Genomic DNA, 21,292 nt, shown 5'->3' on the forward strand with positions numbered 1-21,292 from the left:
CCTTCTCTTCCTCCTTGTACAAACATTTACAGGATACCCATCTCATGGGTTTCAAGCCCCATGCTAGTGTGAGAATCCAAAGACGAACAAGACACAGCCCTTGATTGTTTCTGAATCAAGTTCATTTATGAGAAACAAACCTGGGTTCCTTTCCTTAGACATTAATGTTCCAATGATGTGCCTACAACTACTGACACCAGAATTCAGCCTGTGATAAAGGTCAAGCCAAAGGAAGGATGGAAGGAGCTGGGGCTCTTGAGACATGAGGACTCTCGTGAAGAAGAGGTTCTGCTTGTCCCTCAAGCCCTGGGGGGCTGTCCTGGGATGGGGGGTGCAGCCTTTGTCCAAGGGCTCAGACCGTCAGAGCAGGACAGAGGGTCCAGATGACACCGTGGGAGCAGCCATGTTTATCAGAGTGGATGCAAGAAGGGATACACACACTGCCCTTTACATGGAAATATTGATTATTTGAGACTCTGAAACCCAGACTGAGTCACATCCTCTAGCAGGAAACCCCCACCCCAGTCCCTCTCTGGGGTTCAGTGAAATCACTGGAAACAGACCAGGGGCCCCAGCACTCTCATCACACAGCCAGGATTTCTGTTCTGACCAGGTGTGCCCCACATGCGCTCTTAACACAGTATTCCGGCTCTGGGGGCTTTCTGAGGCCTCGAAAACCAAATTCACCTAGAGGTGAGGCTGCTAGACAGGATATGGAGAGCAAGAGACATTGCTGTGGGCAGACCGGGAGAATGAGCAGGTTCTAGTCCCAACTATTCAATTAGATACAAGGCTCTGGGCAAATTGTATAACCTTTATAAGCCCACCTCATCATCCACGAACAAAGGACTATTACCCACTCCATCTAAGTGTTATGAAAAATGAGTCAATGTGTGCCAAACACTCTGTAATCTGTCATATATATTATAAATATGAGAAATTAGCATTATTTTAAGAACGTATTGATATAATCACACCTAATATATGTGCATGAGAATAAATAATAAATGGATCTATATATGCCAATATATGCAATTTGATTTAAAATGAGTCTTGAAGTATTATTTTAAATCTCGTAGCTTTCTGATGGCTCTAAAATCAAATTAGTCAATGGCCATGATTGCCACGGGGAAAGATAATTTCAGGAATGATAAGAATTGCAATATCAGTTAGTACTGGCTTGTTAATGAAACTTCAAAGTTGAAACCAAAGTAGGAATCTGTCGATGGCTCCGGAGAAAAAGTCGCATGTTTCTGCAAATCTCTTTGTCTTTAATGAGCCCTTAACCTCCCCACACTTGAACTTGGGCATCATGGCCAGTAGTCAATTTTCACGTTAGTACATGTATTTCTTTTTTTCCTTTTAATCCTGAAAATCTGTAGCCATGTCATCAGCTCCTTCTTAATTATACCATATTCTTTACATCTGTCCTGCTAAATAACTCTAATTGAAATAGTACCGGCATGAATTTTTGTAATGTTCCCCCCAAGACATCCCGAAAGTGACTCACGAGGAAACAGACTGAAGCCACAGCTGGAAGCACGTCAAGGATCATTTCCATTTTTACATGATTAATTTGAATTTAATATCTTAAATCAAAACCTGATTAATTTAAATAAAATTTTGATGGTGCCCTGCTTCTAATATACATTGCAGTAATTAGATTCGGCTTAATGTGATTTTTTTTTTTACATAATTAAAAAAAAGGGGGAAGTCAAGTGTAACAATGCAATGTTGATACAAATCTGTCTAAATATATATGGGGGACCGTGGTTTCAGACATCACTCAGGTGAGGAGAGGATAGTTAATGAAAGGGACGTTAGTGAGCTAAGGATGAATATGAATATTCTGTGCTCATCCCATATCTATAGCAAAACAGCTCGTTCTAAAATTAAAAGTAGAGAAAGTTTTTATTCCAAATAGGTGAAACTCATATTGGGCCCCAGCTCCAAGAAGTAGATGACGGACAATAAGCCATCTCACTAATGCCAAGCTTTGTTTCTCCATTCTTCAGACATGAGTGAATGTCTCCTGTGTCCCAAAGACAGGGCAGGCTCTGACACTACAGACTGGCACACACGCCAGCCCCAGGCCAGCAGGGACACCCGGTTGACTACTCATGGCCCCCATCTTTGGGAACATGGCCTCTGGGCCATGCTCTGAGGAATCTGTTTTGGATGACTTCCCCCTCTTGGGAAAAGGAAAGGAGTCTAGAAGTTGTTATCAGCTTTTCACTAAATCCAGACTTCTGATCACCCCGCTCCCAATTGGCCTAGATTCATATACTATGAGAGCCCCTCAAAATCAATAAAAATCCGTGTCCAGACATTATGACAGAATGATCATGTTCTGGAGAGATCTATACAAACTCCTTCTTTCATAACCAAGAGGAAGTGACCCAGTAAAAGGAGTCTTACACAGGGGTTCTGAAAAATCGGTTTTCTAATCTGAGTCTTTCCCCTATTGGCTGAGTGACCCTAGGATAGTCACTTTTCTTCTCAGGTCAGAGTGTCATCAGCTGTGCAAAATAACTGGATATGATGAGGGGCTTCCAGCTAGTTCCATAGGACCCTTGCCTTGAGAAGATGGGCCTCAGGGATGTTCCATGAGCCAAAGAGGACTGAGATAGGTGAGGTACGTCCCACACCAAGGTTCTTGGGTGGGTTCACTTGATGTTAAGGGTCCCGGAGGAGCTGAAGTCAAGTACCACTGTTCTAAATGAGCTCTGGCCATTTGTCCCTAGGATGCTGATGGACTCCTGTGAAGCTGAGAACCAGCGCTGGTGAAGGAGGCACGGCTTGAGAGCAGAGCAGAGGCAGGCTAAGAGTCTGGCAGCTCTTAGTTCTACCTGTTCTTTATTAAATTTGAATTAAGTACCATTTGGAATATGCCTGAGAAAAAAGATTAGCTAACACTGCATATGCATTATGCAGAATAAAGTCTCCTTGTAATGATAAAATTACTATTGTTATCCAAACTTAAATTTAAAATTCCCTTTGAGTTAATCAATGGTATTTATTAGGTAGCTTCTATGTGCACAGTACTACTATGTACAGTAAAAGCCCTGCTGTCCATGATTTAGAAACTGCAAAATAATGCTCTATATCTGTGAAACGCCTCATACTATAAAGATTTATTACACCACCTTCCTTCCCTCCTCCTTCCTTCCTTCCTTCCTTCTCTCCTTCCATCCTTCCTTCTTTCCGTCCTTTACTTCTTCCAACAATGCAATGCCATACGTGATCCACCATGAAGTTTTGGCCAGACACCACATTCTTTACAAGGCTTCAGAGGAGAGAGCAATTACAATGGGGTGAGCGTGTGTCTGAGGGCAAGAGGACAGATGGACAAGGAGCGTGAGTGCAGAGACTCATGAAAAAAATCTCTGCCTAATTTTAAGTGGCTGAGGCTCACACTTAGTTTAATTTCAATCAGTTAATTGTTCATCAAAGGGTTTGATTTCAGTCTTTCATTGTGAGTTTTAGCTACGATCACTACATTCAAGAATTGTTATAGCACAGCTGTACCTCATGTCGTGAAATGAAGTGAAACCTTGATCTCACACTTCAGCTTAGTGTATGTAAATGGAAGTCCATTTACTCATTAACTTTGATCCGAACTGGACAGAACAGACTTGAAAGTCACTTTCAGACTTCCCTACGGTTTCCCTGTGGATTCTGCATTATCAAGTTACTGTAGCTGTCTACACTGTTACCAATAATTATTATAATTACTATAACTTATTCCACGTCCTGGATGCCTACATATGTAGCATACTGTGCTCGTGATTTCCATACATTATTCCTAATCCTTTGACATCTCTGTATAATGGGTATTTTTTTAACCATTTTATACACTTGAAAACTGAGGTCCATAGAAACAAAGGAACTTAGTTGGTTCCCAGCACCAGTTGGAAGCAGGACTCAAATCAGCCTGTTTGCCCCTCACTGTGGAGCTGGACTACGCCACCCTTGTCAATCCAGCTGCACAGGTAATTGACCTGTCCCTTCACAGGGCCAGGCTGTCCAGGCTCCCCTGCACAGCAGTAGCTGCACATCCGAACAGGCTTTGGTGTAGATCAGCCCTCTCGTACCTGACTAACCAACGCATCTTCTGATGCTTCCAGTTGACGGAAGAGAAATAACTCGAATAAGAATTTCAAGGAAATCGCTGACTTATTATTCATCACAAAAGGTCTAACACGGTGACTTTCTAATCTGACAGCCAGGACTTTTGATGAGAATCAACAATTTAATTTCTTTCTAAATTTAGATTTTTCCCTCTTCTGCATCAAACAACAAAGCCCACTAAAAATAACTGAGCAGTGAATGTTGGAGGGGAGAATTTTACCGATTACAGCTATTTTTTTTAATGTTGAAGTCAAAGTCAAAACAAAATTAATCAGAAGGGGTTATCTATAATGAATCACCGTTCAGCCCGGGGGGGGGGGGGAGATATCTCTGCCAGCAGCTGAAGGAATGTTCTTTCAAAGAGCTACATTAGACTATAGGCGCCAAGAGAAAGATTGTGGATCTTCCATATTCAGCAGCGTGAATCAAAACTCTTCAGCTCTGGTCTAACTTTCTTTCTTATTGTAAGGCAGCAGGGGTTGGGGTTTGTATGGGCTGTGATTTAAATGGTTAATTGAAAGGAAGCCATGGTGAGCTGTTTTTGATTACAATATTACTGGGACAATCTTATCTGAGTTTACAGAGTTATTTCCAATTTGCAAATGCTGTATGCATATCTGCCAGATAAAACACTTAAAAATCACAGACCTGAGGAAAGGGACCGTGCTATTCTAGATCCTTCCACACATGCCCCTTCTGCCTCTCCACCTCCCCCTGCTCTCTCTATTGCCCTTCCCTCCTCCTCTTTCCTGTCTCTGCTAGAAAGTCATTTCACTACCCAAAGCCTCAGCCTTAGGCAAATAAACTTAGTCATAGAGTCGTGGGATGAAGTGGAGACTTGCCCCCAAGCCCCATTGGACAGAGGGGAAGACAGAGGTTCAGAGAAGGCCAGTGATTCATTGAGATCTTACAATAACAGAGTAACATTCTTGGGACTAGAATCTAGGCTTTTCCCCTCCTAAGCCCAGTGTCCTTTGGGTGGCTTGGAGGTCACCAGAGGGGTGGCCTCCTATGGTATCCAGTATGACGTGGTGACATAAGAATACATGTGTGACAACTCTAACCATCTGCCCCACCTACTGACTACATTAGCATGACTTGACTATTCCACAAGACCCTTGCCCAGCAAGAAAAAAGTTGTAAATGTCTTCATTATGTATTCCAGGAGTTTCCTGGAAAACCCATATAAAAGAAAATAAAATGATTCTTCTCTTTAACAGAGAGCATCAAACAATAGTTTACTCCCCAAGACTCTTCAAAATCCTCACTTTGCTGTGTCTGCCAACCTTAAAATGATTATATCTAGACTCTTCCTTCTCTGTTCCTAATCAAGTCACCACATTGCAAGACCTGCCTTAAGCCAGACTCCAGAACCCCTTAAATATCTTGAGATCGCCCTCCCTCCACCCCATCAAAGTCACCACTGAGACGATGTCGAGGGAGTGCTCTCAGTAAGAATGAATTCAGCACCGTCAAAGCAACAGTTTGTGTTGGGCAAGCCAGCGTCTGACGCTGTTAGGACACAGGACAGTGTGTACGTGCATGGAAGACGACAAAAGGTCTGGGTCATGATCTGGGGGATAACACACTGATAAAACAGAAGAAAGCTCTGTGAAGTGTGTGGAGATTCTAACATGAGCTGCACTCATGCTAGAATCTAGACAAGGCCAGGCATGGAGCCTCTGATAGAAAGAGGTCGTCTTTGCCGTCTTGGGTTCCCCGCTCAGTTGGTGATTAAGATTGGTCAACACCATGTGCCCCGTGCCAGGAGAGGGTTTGGTGAGGGGTGAAACGGCAGACCTGGAAGAGGGGAAGATAAATTCTCCCTGTTGGTTGGAAAGACTCTGAGGCAAGGTGACTTCATCTTGAAGAGAAGCGTCCAGGCTGAGAACCTGGAAAGGCCTTCCAGGGTGAAGGACATGAGCATGACGTGGGGGTCCAAACATCCTGCTTCCACGCTTACGTGACCCAGCTACAGGCTAGGTGCTGTGTTCTGGCTGTGTGACTTTGGGCAAGTACCTCAACCTCACGAGCGTGGATTGCTCATCCGTGAAATTGGGAAAAATAATATTAGGACCCACCATAGCAGGAACAGTGCCTCACAAATGGCAAGCACCCGAGAAAGGCTAGATATTATTAGCCTCTCTGCCCCTCTGTTTTCTCCTCTGTCCAATGGGGCTTAGGAGCAAGTCTCCACTTCGTAACAAAATATGTTACTTTAGGTGAGTTTTGAGGTGATCCTAAGAAGCTCCTGATTAGAAAGCAAAATCCAACCCCCTCTGTGTTGTTAGAGACTCAGGTGTGGATTTAGGGGAGACCATGTCCTTTGTGCTCCTCACCTGCTGGCTATAAATGGCCCTGTCTCTCCCTTTTCTGAGCCTGTCTCCTTGCCTAAAAGGTGAGGGGTGGGGATGTGATGACTTACAGAGGAGCAGGTGGACTCAAGCTGCCCCTCCAGCCTCACCTCTGCAGCCCATCACCCACCTCATCTTCCAGGAGTGTCACCTTTGCAAACTCATCTCTTGTCTGAGATGCAGGGAATATCTCCGGCTTTGTTTCTCTATTATAATAGATGTAAATTAATGTTTTGCCTTTGTTTGCCGCAGTAATCATAGAGGCAAGTATACATTCATAACAGCTATCTTATTTTCAATTTGCAGAGCGTACTGTGCTTAATCCCACGAGGCGGCCTGTGGCTCTAGATATGAATTTTAAAAGATAATTAGCCCAGTGCAGGAGGTGCTCTCCGTGACAAGGAGCGCACACCGGAGCCTGGTCAGAGGGGTCCTCCGGGGGACCCAGGCGGGTCACGGAACCCCCCTCCCCGTGGTTTATTACTTTTTTCCTTTGCTGCCACCTTTGTGCGAACCAGTTGATTTGTTCATGAAAATTTAAATCATGTCCATACTAGAAGATTGAATTTCTTTTTGGGGTTGTTATTTGAGGATTCCCACTCCCACCCCCCAGCAATGTTTCTTTTTATGATATTCATGGTGGGTGATAATTTATTTTCTTCTTCTTCTTTTTTTGATTCTAACTAAGAGAAAGCACCAGGCTTGTGTTGGTTATTTGTAATCTTTGATGTCTATGGCAGATTAAGTGACCATCTATTAGAAAGAGCCTCAGATGGTCCCAGGTCAAAAAGAGGAATGTTCTGCCCAGCTCTGCTCATGGATTGTTCCTGTAAGAACTTTACCCCCAGCAGGAAATCAGTTATGGAAACAAGCGTGCGGTTGGACAGGCTGGGGAATTGTGCCAATTTGCCTGCATCGCTGAAATTTTGCACAATGGTGCAGCACACCCAGCAGGGCTTCGCCTTTATTTACCTACTTGGCTTGATGCACAAGAGTGGAACCTCTGTGTGCCTGATGCTGTGCAGGGGACTGAGGGGGTGACCAGGGGAGCAGGTGCACTCTGCCCTCTCGGGGACACCCTGCCTGGCCCTCACTCCCACGCTCAGAGAAGGCAGGTGGGATAAGAGCTGCCACAGAGGCACTGACCATACCTCATGCTGTGGGCAAAGGAGAGCAGAGCAGTTTCCCTCTCTCTGAGAGAGTGTGGGGTGCCCGCCTGGAGGAGGTGCCCCTTCGCTGGTTTTGAGCAGGTAACATATATTTTAATCAGATCAGGTAACTTATCTTTTGTTATGATTTTCCCAGGCAAATTAAAACTGGAGGGTGGTGATAGCTTACATATATGGAAGGCCAGTTGTACACTGGACACTTTTCTAATCATCACATTTCTTATATATTACCTCTCTTATTCCCCACGACCTGGGAGTGGTTCTAATTTACAAAGGAGGACACTGAGGCACAGCAAGGGTCAGAAACATACCCAAGGATTCTCAGGGAGAGGGGCCAAGGTCAGGATTGGAACCCTGGCAGTTTTGCTGCAGAGGCCATGCTCTGCTAGATAACTGGGGTGGGGGTGGGGGGATGCTGCCCCACATCACCGCCCTCAACCCTGACAGCTAGTGGAGGGAGAAACGCAGTTCAAAGCTTCATTTAAGCAGCAATTGCATCCTAGGACATCCTCTTCTGAGAACTGAAATGCATCCTTCACAACAGTTTACAATCAACTTTGGTTTGCGCCCTAGACAGTCAAAGAGCTGAGCACATGTTTGATTATTTGCCTTAATTCAAATCAGGTTAGGAAAAAAAAAATCTTAATGCAGTTTAAGGGCATTTTTCCCCTTTATCACATAAGCTAGGGGACTTCCCTTCTAATGAAAGAAATGTCACTTCATCTTTAATTCTTAGAGTTCACCGAACCTCGTGCTGCTGGAAAAGTGTGTGTGTATGCATCTCTTCCAGCAGTACAAGTTTCCGTGAACTCTAAGAATTAAAGGATGTGTATATGTTCTTTATATAATTTAAGAATTCTTTATATAATTAAAGAATATATATATACTGAGGATTCAGACTGACTTCAGAAGGATTGAGCAGGTTCTGAAATTTGTACCAACTTGTCCCTGACATTTGCCATATTGTCACATCCTTGGAGATTTCTTCTTGGGCATTTCTGAATTTTTATCTAATATGGTTGCCCAGGGTGCTTTGTATTCCAATGGACGTAAAAAATATTTGATAAAAACTATTCACACAATCTCTCTAGAAGGGAGACAAAAGGCAGTTCTAGAATGTCTGGAACATTTCTTCCCCTCAGCCAGGTCCACAAAGGCTGGTAACCTTGGTGGAAACCTTTCCTCAGAATAAAAACGGTGACTTGGAGTTGCGACCATTTCGTATCTAAAACTTCAGCTCAGAATAAGAAGCCTCTTTCAGAATTGTGTTCTCTTATATTTAAATATACTTTATTCTTTCAGGGAAAAACAATGTTTAGACCCTATGAGATGGTACACACAATGCCACAGAAAAACCAGGTCATAATATGAGAAGCCAGCCTACAACCGGTGAAATCTCATCTTGGTGTGACAAAAAACTGTGTGCCTCCACTTAATGGAATTTTATGGTGAAAATAAGGCAACTTTATAAGACAGGACGGAGGCTTCATTAGTTATAGTCTGATACCAGAGAGCTCAGTTATCCAGAGTTCATTTCTTGGACTAGGTGTTCATTTTTCAAAGAATGTTGGCTCCCTTGTACACCATGGTGTTTACAGAGAGGAGTCAGCAATTGATCTAGGTGAGCTCTTTGAAAAGGAGCTCTGTTTGTGGAACATGAGTGTAAAAGGGTGGATCAAGGGACTATGAAATAATTTCCAACAATCTCTCCTTGAAAACGGACAGAACACCCAGCTCCGTTTGCTAATATATAATGAATTCTCATGACGCCTCATTTCAGCCTTTCCACATGGCCTGGGAAGCATGGCTACCCAGAGAAAGCCCATTCAGAATACTTTCAAAAGGTCTGTTCTTGCAATAAACATTGCCGTCTGTGGCACACGGCAGGGCTCCCACAAGCCCCCAGGAAAAGACGCTGCATGGTTCCTGGGGAGAGTTAGATCGAAATCATTTCCTGCAAACCCGCAACACACAGGAGCATGCTCTGCAAGTCAGTGACTTTCTCCGCTTGTCTCATAGGAAGGTGAACGAAGGTTAAAGCCATGTGTGGTCACAAAACCAGACCTGTTTCCTGTCACCCGTCCTTCCCCCCTCCACCTTGGATGGATTTTCACACAACTTTAATGACATAACAGGGAGGACCTAAAGCTCTTACAAAGTCCAAAATCCCACGTGCAACTGAGGATCCTAGAGTTCTTGGTGGACACACCTGCCCGTGAGTCCACTGCGGTGGAAGTGCTCCTGGAGAACTGGGCGCGTTGTGAGGATTAAATGAATTATCATGTCAGAAATGCTCTGGGAAGAGGCTGAGCACAGTGAAACGTGCAATAAGCGTCACTATTATTATTATTTGAAAGGATTCGAAGATCAATTCTTTGTCACTCTGCATTAGAAGGCATTCTTCTTTTATCATCGCCTTTACCATAAAAAGTGTTCTCTTCCTTCGAAAATATCTTGTTTTTTAACATGCCTTGAAGTTGAATCATAGCAAACCAAACCAATTGTTATTAACAGCTACATAAACACAAGATAACAGACTTAGTACCCCTCCTTTTCTTCCAGAAGGAAACTGGCTACTGAAATCCAGCCCCTAATTTTTTTTTTTAAACGTACATTTTCAATGAATAAAGGGAACAGTAAAAGAGTCTATCAAAACCAAACTTTTCTATCCTTGAGTCTTCAGCCTTTTGCTTTGGTTTCCCAGCCAATAAAAAAAGAACTTATTGAATATTTTAAAGCCTCTGCTTAGGATGAAAACAATGTCACTGAAAGCAGCAAAAAGCTCCCCTTTATCCACTGTGATGTTGGGAAGTCTAACACACTAGCCCAGAAATTCTTTATACCAGTCTCCAAGCATCGTGAGAGAATGGAGTTTACCTTCTTCATCAAAGTGGCCCAGCACCTGGCAGTGGGAAGTTTCCACTGTTGATAAAAATACTCCCATAGGCTGGGAAGCATAAATGGTTGTTTCAAACACAAAAGGATTTAAAGATCAAGATCTAATCCCCAACATAGTAATAATTTTTAACAGTGTTTCCCAATGGCCAGTCTACTGTTGGCTCTTCTTGGAAATTCTCACTAATTTTGGAGGTACACTGTTGTGGACTTTTTCAGAAGGCTAAATTTGCTAATTGCAAGTATTGGCCTTTTTTCTGACATTATCTAATTTGGACTTAATATTGATGGGGGGTTCCTATAGCCTTGATTTTTCACTATCATAGAACCAAGACCCCTTGTTTTGTTGTCCATTTCTGGTAATTCTTACCTTTGGATCATAATGGCAAGAAACCATGTCCTTGTCCATATTGTAATTCTGGCACTTAGTCAATGGCTTAATAGTCATTGACAGATGCAAGGAAAGAAGGAATGAAGAGATGGAGGGAAGGAAGAGAGGATAACAAAAAGGAAGGAAGGAAGGAAGGGAGGAAGGGTCTTAAATTTGTGTCAGGAGACAATTTCCAAGCAATTTCTCTGATGATGGTTAGACAACTACGCCATGTGAGAGTAGAACAAGGAGCACTGGTTAGAGTGAAGGCGTGGATTTGAGTCTACGATTCTAAAAATTCTCAGCAAACTCTTATTTAGTGTGCTGCAACCTCAACTCCTGTGCCAAGTGCTAGAGAAACAGTATGAGTTACTGCCCTTGACTTTGAGTACACAGGTGTTCAGGATGCAGCTTTCATAATCCTCTCCCCTAGTCCATATCATCAAGGGTTGACTGGGTAAGTGAGGGAGGGTTGATATTTATGAACAGGAGATAGAGATATTGGCTGATTGGCCTTGGGCAAGACTCTTAAACTCTAAGGCCATGTATGAACATGTGAAAACTCTTGCTGAAGTGCTAAGTCTCATGTTATATATAATTAAGAGGAAATTATTATGTCGAGTATGTTAGGATTGCATTTACTAACATTGTATATTACAGATTCTTAAAGCTACATTTTCATGTGATCCAGAGATCCTCTCTTGCAATGCAAGAGAAAAGATTTCCTGGTCTTGTTTGAATGTCTCTAGACAGTTTGCTACCTTCTGGGGCAGTCTTTGTGAGCAATGGATAGCTCTAGAGGCAAGTCCATTCTTGTATTGAGCTTGTAATGACCTCTTTATCATTCTTCCTCTACTCTCTGTGACCACAGGGTCACACGTTCCATATCTTTGCGTCTTCAATAGGAGGCTGAAGAGTGGGTCTTCCTGGTGGAACAGCTATAAGTTATCTTGCCATTGACCTTGACTGTGGATATGGGCCTTAGCAAACTGAGGGTTAACAACATGTTTAGAGTGCTCTGGGCAAAGGGAAGTAGCAAGAAGACACATTTCTGACTTTAATTCCATGGGCACTGTAGATTACGAGCCTGTAATGTCTAGGAGACTGGATGTAGCTTGAAATTGATGTCTCCCTCTGCAGTGTAGTTCAAGGAAGTCCTGCCCAGCCTATGAGGATAGGGGGAGTCAGGAAAATCTTTGGTCACATCCTACTTCTACCAATTAGCACCTGTGCCCCTTGTCAATGTAACCTCACTCCAAAAGGAGAAGAGTAGTGACCTCCTTGGAAGATCATTAAAGCAACAAAAATTAAATAAGGTAAAGTATGTGAAAATACCACAGATGAAGCTGACATTTAAGAGTCTTAGCTACTTAAGAATGTTAGCTCACTGTTCTTCCTTTCCCAATTAGACTTTAAGTATCCTGAGTCTATTTGTCTTGCACGCACAGCAAACGTAGAACATCTCCTAGCATTACAAGACAACAGGCTCTCCAGTTGGAACAGCACTTCACAGTTTACAAAGTGGTTTCATACAAATGACGCTACCACACTACAGCCTTATAGCTGCCTTGGGGGGTGGGGAGTCAGCACTGTTCTTATCTTCATCTCATTTTTGTAAAACAAGGAAGTGAGTCTTAGGAGAATTAGGGACTTTTCCCAGGTTACACTGCTGGTAAATGGTACCTAGATCTCCAGCATCCTAATTTTTCATGGGAAAAATATCTTTTCTGCAGTTGGACCAGCCAGTCACATACTCCTTCACTCTTGTGGGTGGAGTCTTGCTGCTTCTTAGCCCTCCCAGGGTGGGATGTGCACTCTGTGCATCTCGGTCCACCCTCCTGGCCCCTGACTTGGACATGCAACTTTGTTCTGGCCGCCGTCTGGAGTTCAAGGTCAGCCTCCTTGTCTGAAGGCTCAGTGGAGCTGTAGTGAGTTCCCACCTAAACTCCCTGGACCCTTCTCTCATTAAGCCCTAGGACTGCTTTTCATACCAGGTTGGCCTAGTCCTTGCCTCTCCTCCTTGTCGCACATCCCAGAGGACTCAATACCATGACCACCCACCTGCATGTTGTGTTTTTCTCTCCACAGACAGTCTGTCCAGCTCCTTACAGCTTATTGACCCTTGAAGACAAGCCAGTAGGCTGTCATTTAAGCGATTGTCTGCCAAGGACTGCATTGACCAAGGCATTGTGTAGACAAATAAACAGGGACAAAGTTCTAACCATGCTTCATGACTTCTGTCTTAGGTGATTCTTCGACGCCCTCTAGCAATCTTGCTCATCTGTTTGATTCTTGAGCCTGCAGTTCACTAATCTCTTGCTCTACCAGGTAGGACTGAGCTATCAAATTGGGCAGAACTCCAGAGTCCTTCTGGCCTTAGAGGGATTATTTGCCTTGTTAGGGACCCCCGGTCTCAGAGGTTCGGTCATAAGAATTTGAGTCAATGGGCCTTTTCACAGGAAAACCCCCTCTGGGCCACACCCTGGCACCTTCGGTCTATTGAACCATTTCCTGTGACCTCTCACCCACAGGACTTCCTGACCTGCTCCTGGTCTTAAAATTTCAAAGTATAGTTACAAAGAGCTGATGGTTTTGGGATAGGAGGAGAATAAGGCACGACCCCTGCTAGGGAGGGGTGTGAGGGAGTGTCTACAGGGCAGCTTGAAACCTATTTTGGTAAATAGCCACAGGAATACTCACTTCTCCTGGGTAACAGGCGTCAAGTACCTAAGAAGACCTAGGCTTTGGAAAACTCAAGGAGTAATTTGGGGAAAAAAAATAGCTCCAAGTACATATTTTCTCTAAGAGTGCAATAACAAAAATAGAGTCATGCAGAAAAGGAAGAAGACAAAATGAAAACAAGCAGTGAAAGACAACATCCGCTCTCATTTCAGTTTCCTGGAAGCGGAATGTGGTTGGGCAGATGGTGCTCTTTTGTTTCACTAGAAGAAACGATAAGATGTAAATATGCATGGCCATCTTCAGCAGTACAGGATGGAGAAGGGGTGCGTCTACATATGCTTGCTAATTTCTAGGCTACTCAAAGGTTTTCTTCTTTAAGTTGACTTGATCATCCCTGCTGAGTTCCAAAATATTGGCTTTGACCAACAGCTCTCAATTCGGGCTCAAGAGTTCTCTAGTGTTCCATAAATGGGCCACCAGGGAGTCTGTGAACTCCCTTACATGTTTTGAAAAATGTTGTAGGATTGTGCATTTTCCAGAGTGTCTTCTATATCTTTCAAGAAATTGGTAACAGATTCAATGTGTATTGCCTTCTTGTCCTTTCACTCCACACTATCCACAGTTTGCATAAAGTTCCACCTTGCTCTACAAAGTTGTTTAATACCCTCGCCCCACATTTGCACTGTATTGGAGACTTTTCAAAGCTCTTTCACATAAAAATATCTCTATTGATTCAGTGACAGGAGCAGTTACCAGTAGCCTCATATCACAGCCCAGGAAATGCATGTTAAAGCCAAGACTTATGTGGCTTTCAGACACACATGTTGTGGCAGAGGTAGAGCAAATACTCTTTGTCACTCCTGATGTTTCCTAGTTCAGTGATCCTTCCACCAACAGCTTTTGTCCTCATTTTGGGAGTTTGGACAAAAAATTGCTATTGGTATTTGATATCATTGAGGATTGGGGACATTTGAGTCTAAGACATGTATGAAGTAAAAAGAGAAACAGATCAGAATAGAAGTCTCCAGGTTTCTCATTCTAGTTAGTTATATACATGGTTGACTCTCTTACAAGGTTATTTTGAGGAAAATCATTTTATTTATCTCTGCATTTTTAGTGCCAAAACAATGCCTTCTGGTACATAGTAGATGCTCAAAAATTTGAGCTATGCATGAGTAATTGAAAGTATGAATACAGAATTAGGTGTACATGGGATAAATTGCCTAGTTTCCAGAGACCTAACATAGTTCTACCATGCATTCTCAGATGGGCCTTTGCTAAAGTCCTTGAGATTGCCAAATATAATTACAAGATGATGGCAAAGTTTGCTAGAAGACTTAGGTCAATGAATAGTGAAGCTCATTGATAGAGAGGTTCCCATTTCCCATGTTCATGTATCAGAGGTGTCCATGCTAGCCCATTTAGAGGCCACTATTGAACAAGCTCTAGAGATTATTAAGCCTAATGAGTTGTGCTCTTAATCAAATAAGCTATTCTTAAGCCAGTCACATGCAAGAGATAGAAGAATCGCTTTCCTCAAATAGAAACTAAGAGCCAACTAACAAATTTCAACAATCAAAGGATGGATGAAATGGAGCTGTGAAAGCATGCCTAAAAGAGCTCCTAAGAGTAAGAAGTGGGGGATGGGAGTGTGGTAAGTCCTGATCCCAAGTGAAACAGGAGTCAAATAAATGGCACACAAGAGTCTCAAGAAGCGTGGTGCTAACCCCAGTCTGACGCCTAGATCCAGCGAGGAATCCAAGTTGGGCTGCCCCTTTTCACACAGACGCAAGGGTCAATTTTACACATTTAAAATGTGTTTGTGAAAACAAGTCATTTATTTTGATGATTAATCTTGATATTATATGATACGGAATAAATTTCTAAAAAGAGAACAACAATTGAAAATCTTATATATACTTTAAAAGTAAAAGGTTTTCTTCTACAATTGATCTGCATGGATCTTTTACCCCAGGACAAATTACTTGTCAAGATGAGGTCACCTGTATTAACTTTGGGGCAAGAAATCGTGGAAGTGGGACCTACTGTTTTAAATTGTTAAACGTGGGAAGCTGGCTAAAAGACACGGTTAGCCCAAAGAGAATTTTGTTGAAGAGACTTTGCGTTAAAAAAAAGAAACTTTCAAGGTTGTAGATCTGCCCTCTATCACCTCAGAAGTGTTGGCATCTGAAGGTAGCATGTTAATATATGTATATATTTACTTGACACCAATAAGTATCAATGTTAGTATGATCTGTTTCTTTCTTCTCTTTCTGAAAGACGACTTTTTTCTTTGACAAACAGATTGCCAGGGTAATTCTAAAGATAAATCCAATGCACCTGGCCCACACTCTAGTCCATGAACTTAAAAGGACAGAGGCTGGGACAGATCAAGATGAACACAGTGAAATACAATTTTCAGAGACTTGGCATTCTAGAAAGTACAGAACATTAGGCTGGGGTGCATAGGCTGGAGTTCTTGAATTATTTCCTCTAGGGAAATAATGTTACAGGAGAAGAAGTCTTAGAAAGAATCTTTTCTAAAATATTTGCTACTGGCTTTCAGCCAATATCCAGGGATTTACCAGGGCTACAATGAAGGGGCACCAAAAACAAGAATTTCATAGAGATGACCCCCCACCACTGTGACACAGAGACAGGCTCTGGAAATGGAGATGTCATGGATATAAATCCACATCATCTGACACAGAGACAGGCTTCCAAAATCTTGACCCTTTAATATTATATTTGCTCCTGAGAACAACCCAATGAACTACAAATCACATTTGCTCCTAGGGTACAGAAAGGAAACTGAGGCACTGTCATTCATTCTCGTTGATTGTCTATATACTCAAGGTTCTCTCCAAAGCACCTAGGTAAGCAATGACTTGTTTTCCTAAATTCATTGCTTAAAATGATCCTTAATGACCACATAGTCTTCATTCTACAGAAGATGAATCCCAAACATTTCTCTGGTCTTCCTCAAGATTCCACAAATTTTTTTTGGAAAATATTGATAAGAATTAGAAAACATAGGTTCTAGAGCTTTGGCTTGATTTCAGTCACCCTCTTGAAATCTGTTTATTCATCTGTACATTGGGATAATATCTATTTTGCATAACTTCAAAGGTCTTTGTGATCATCAAACAAAATATTGAATCATATTTCCACTATGCAATACATATATTAAGCACCTACTCTGTGGCAGGAACCATACTAGGCTCTGAAAGGGCAATAATGAATAAGACTCAATCACTCACTCCTTCTCCATGAAGCTTATAGATTAAAGGTGAATGCAGACATTAAACATATACACGCATGCTTAAAGAATGCAATAGAAGGATAAGTATGGAATGGTATGAGAATCACAAAAGAAGTGCAAAGAGTGCTAGTGACACTGGGAAAAGGAAGCTCAGAGGAAACTGAGGGAAGTGAAATCTGAGCTGAGATAGTCAAGTACGGGAACATAAAGCCATATTCTTAGTGTGCTAACATTGGCCTTAGAATCAGCAGTGGCATTCTGTTAGTATGAAGATCTGAATAATCTCAGTATCCTGTTCTGGCAGTGCTCCTGGCCTCTTCTAGTATGGGGAAAGGAGCAAGCAGCATATTGTCTAGTTTTCTCAACCCCACATCAGTGTAGATGTTTAAGATTTGGAGAACTCATGGTGGCCAGTTGGATGGCTGTGGTTGGAACCACCCACTCTTCATTGGCATTCTCCCAGCTACACTTCTGGAAGGGAGGAAGAAAAGAAAATGTTGCAGCACCCACACTTCCAAAAGGAAGAAACATGTCAAGTGTACCCACTCATGTCATCTCTGCTTAGCGACAGGCAGAAAAACACCCACTCCTGGTGGCCCAAATTCCAGAAGAAAAGGCATGCTGGAGCTGCCCACACTCTCAAGGATGGCATGGGAGATGGTCAGGAGGTACCTCCCAACATCTCAAAGGGCTGAGGAAAAAGGAAAGGTCTAAGTCAAGTATAATGAGGCAATGTCCATCTCTTCTTACGAGCTAGGAGATCCTTGAGGTCAGGGATGACCAGGACTTGGCCACCTCTGTAACACCAATAGGAGACAAAGGGCCTGGTACAAAGCAGAACTTTAATGCAGGTATAACAACAACAAAATGTGGGTATTGTGGTTGAATTGAATCTGACACATGGCAAATAAAGAGACAGGTGAGGAACAGATCCAGAAGGGAAATTTTATTTTAGAGTAATAACTTTGTTATTTCGGTGAAATTGATTCACGTACATTATCAAAGTTCTAAGGAATGCCAACAGTTCATGGAAGAAGGCAAACAAATGAACAAAAGAAACCCAAAATCCAAATATAGGCAAGCTCTCATCCCTTGGAGACATCCACTGTTAATATGTTGAGAGCAAGGACTGAGGACATGGGGACAGGCTGCTGACAGTAGAATATTGCTCCCAACGTACAAGTGCCAAGTTGGAATGTAAGTGCCCCCAAGGACATCCTGGCAATGCCGATGTGGCTATCCAAGGCCTGCAAAGGCTTCTAAACTTCTAAATCCACTAAAGATGTCTATGTCTGTCATTGGCTACTGGGGACATGCTGTGGATCAGGGTGTCTTCCTAATGATTACTGGGCCAAAAGCTAAAGTTAACACGGGATGCTGAGAAACTGATGGAGGTGGATATGCTTGTAGGACTCGTCGGGAGTAGTCATGAAAGCCCTTTGTGCTAGAAGGGCTTCCTGTTACATGACTGCCCTTGGATTATGAAGCTGGCAGAAATGCCAGAGCACCCAATGGACAAGAGGAAAAGAAGAGTCCCGTTCTGTGATTAAATTCGGCATTGAAACTTCTTGCTTATCTGAAGAATCACAGAAAGTCTGAGCTTTCCATGAAAAGGCACTTTTAACATAAAGAGTTCAACTCCTCGATTCCCCAAAACACCATTAAAGATCAAATTGCTGGAAATCCTTTATCTGTCATACAGAATTCAACAAAAAGGCTTGAGAAATCTACTCGTAGACCTGCCACACCTGATCGACCCAAGCACGAATGAATAGAGAAAATAAGGAATCCCTCATTGAAAGGTATCCCAGGCCTCCAGAGCCATGTTTACAAGCATCCTGGCTCCCTCTCTGAAACCTTGAACTAGTAACCAAAGGCTAAGAAAGTCTACAGAACCACTGCAGGTCCTGGTGGTGTACACAATTGCTCTGAGAAAATGGATAGAGGGGAGGTGGTATTAAGAATGCTGTAGAGCTAAAAGAACTAAATTATTTATTTTCTTTTTTATTTGTAAATGTGAGTTTTTTTAGAGAATAATTGAAGGGGATAACATATTATCTATGTATATAGGTAAAAATAGGAAGATAAATAGTTATTTATGAGGAATCCTTTGAAATTAGATTTCTTATTATTATGAACTAGGGAAAATACTTAAAAAGCAATATTTAACACTGGGGCTATTATCTGAAAACCTCATAGGTTAGGAGCCTGTGAAAATAGGGAACTGAATTTGTAATCTAATTATACTAAAGCTAAACTAATGTTGCTTTATATTTGCTTCCTGTTGAGTTCCACTTATTCAACATAACATTATACAAATATACAGATTATATGATAGAGTGATAATTTGATTAATACAGTGGAGTCCAACTTGCCACATTAAACAAAGTGGACCTAAGAGAATGGTTCAACTGAAGAGGTGTTTAAAACTGTCGGAGGAGAAGTAAACACAAGAGCTGTGTGAGTTGAGAATACACAGATTTCCTTCCATCTTGTGTGCCATAAGCAAGTCTTCTTTGAAGAAGTGACATTTGAGCTGGGCCTTAAAATCCAAGCAGGCATTTGCTTAAAACTCAAGAGGAAGATGCTGAAAGTGAGGAAACAGTGGTAGCAATAGAACATGAAAGTGGGGCCTCTGCAATGACATCACATGCTTTAGTTTACCCGAGGAGTTATGCAGTACACTGGCACCCTCAGAGGCCAATTCAAAAGATTTGAACTTCTTCTGTAGATACCAAGGAGCCCTGAAGTATTTTCAGCAGAGAAATGACATGTTCAGAGATATCATTTAGGGAGATAAATCTAACAGTGGTGTGGGGAATGTTTGAAGATCCAATCTGGTGACAGAGTCATCAGTCACGAGACTCTCACAATGGGACAGAGGAAAGGGAAGGAGGGGCCTACACGGTCCTTGGAGGTGAAAATTCCAGCCCAGTTAGACCCCAGACTCCTGATTTCTTGACAACCAAGGGGAGAAATTGGCATGTCTATGTTTTATTCCTTTTCTGGTTTCCTTATTTTAACTTTATCCTCTCTTCTTGGGTGGAAGGAGGTCCTAATAAAATTAGGAACACCAGAATGAGCTTCTTTCTTGGCCCCTGGGAGCCTTTTCAATTCTCAAACCCTTTCTACAGCTCCCAGTTGACAGTCATAGGATTTTGGTCTGATGTCTTGGTTCAGAACATAGAATCTGGAATTTTGGAGGTAAACCAGGCCTCACCCTGCTAGTTATTACCCATATAAGCCTCTCTAAGCCTCATTTCCCTGGGGAGTAACAGCAACACTATTACTACATGGCCCCTGTGAGGCAGTGTCTGGTCACCCTTAGCACTGAGGCTGGCTCATGGTAAATGCCTAATCGATGCTGGTTATTATCACAGGTCCCCATGATTCCTTACCTATAATTCTAAAAGCCCAAACACTCTGAAAACCTAAATTTTGTAACTTATTTGGGTGTAACAACTGACTTCCTCTGAACTCATTTGTCAGGAAAAGTTGACCCGGACTGATGAAAGGCTATTTGCAGTCTTTGTTTATCCCACTTCATGATCATATTCATAGATTTTCCTGCAGAAATATTAATGTGCTTGATTGCAGAGTGCTACCTCAGGCCCCACTGGGCGTGTTAATAACACCGAGCATGCAACGCATCACCACTCTAAATCCGAAACATTCTGAATGCTGAAGTGCATGTGGCCCCACGGTTTTGAACATGGGGTCGTGAATTCATATTGCAAAGCTCACTCCTTTTCAAGGAGTGGTTGGAGGCCTCCGCATTTAGATGAAAAAAGAAGAAACTGTTGACGTTGAATTTTCTTTTTTTGATTCTTCAGATGCTTACGGAGGGAAATGAGAAGTGGGCTCCTAATGTGCCTATGGGTGGTGCTGGAAGCAACGAGTGTGAAGCCCACCTCCCACCTAAGGAGTTTCAGTTTCAAAAAACTATCTCTGTGTTTACTCCTTCTATCTTCTCGGCTTCCTGTTGAGAGAGCATGAATGGAGAGGAGGAGCTGATTATCTTCATCTTAAAGATGGGAGACTGAGGCTCAGGGAATGACTTTCCAGGGATGTGTCCCACAGGGTGGTGGGAGTGGTCCAGGACAGTCCTAATTGCTTTGGAGTCTTATACTCAGATGGAGAGTCATGAGGCCAGGAACACTATAACCTAGGCTCTGGTCCTAAGGCCTTCATTCTTTATGCCTTTGGTCAGGTAGTGGGTGCTCTCTAAATGTGCATGAGATTGGAGTGACTGTTTCTTTCTGACGTTTTTTCCTCCATCTCTCCTCCTCCTTTACTTCTCGCTTCCTTCAGCAGCAAGGGGAGGGCCGCTGAGCAGCACAGAGCAGCACAGCTCTCTTTCATCTCTTGAAAGAAGTTGCCAGAAGTTTGATAGCGGGGTTTGCCTTGTACCATCGGCGCTTCAGCAAAG

The sequence above is a fragment of the Diceros bicornis genome, chromosome 24 (assembly GCF_020826845.1).
Source record: "Diceros bicornis minor isolate mBicDic1 chromosome 24, mDicBic1.mat.cur, whole genome shotgun sequence".
NCBI classification, from domain to species: domain Eukaryota; kingdom Metazoa; phylum Chordata; class Mammalia; order Perissodactyla; family Rhinocerotidae; genus Diceros; species Diceros bicornis.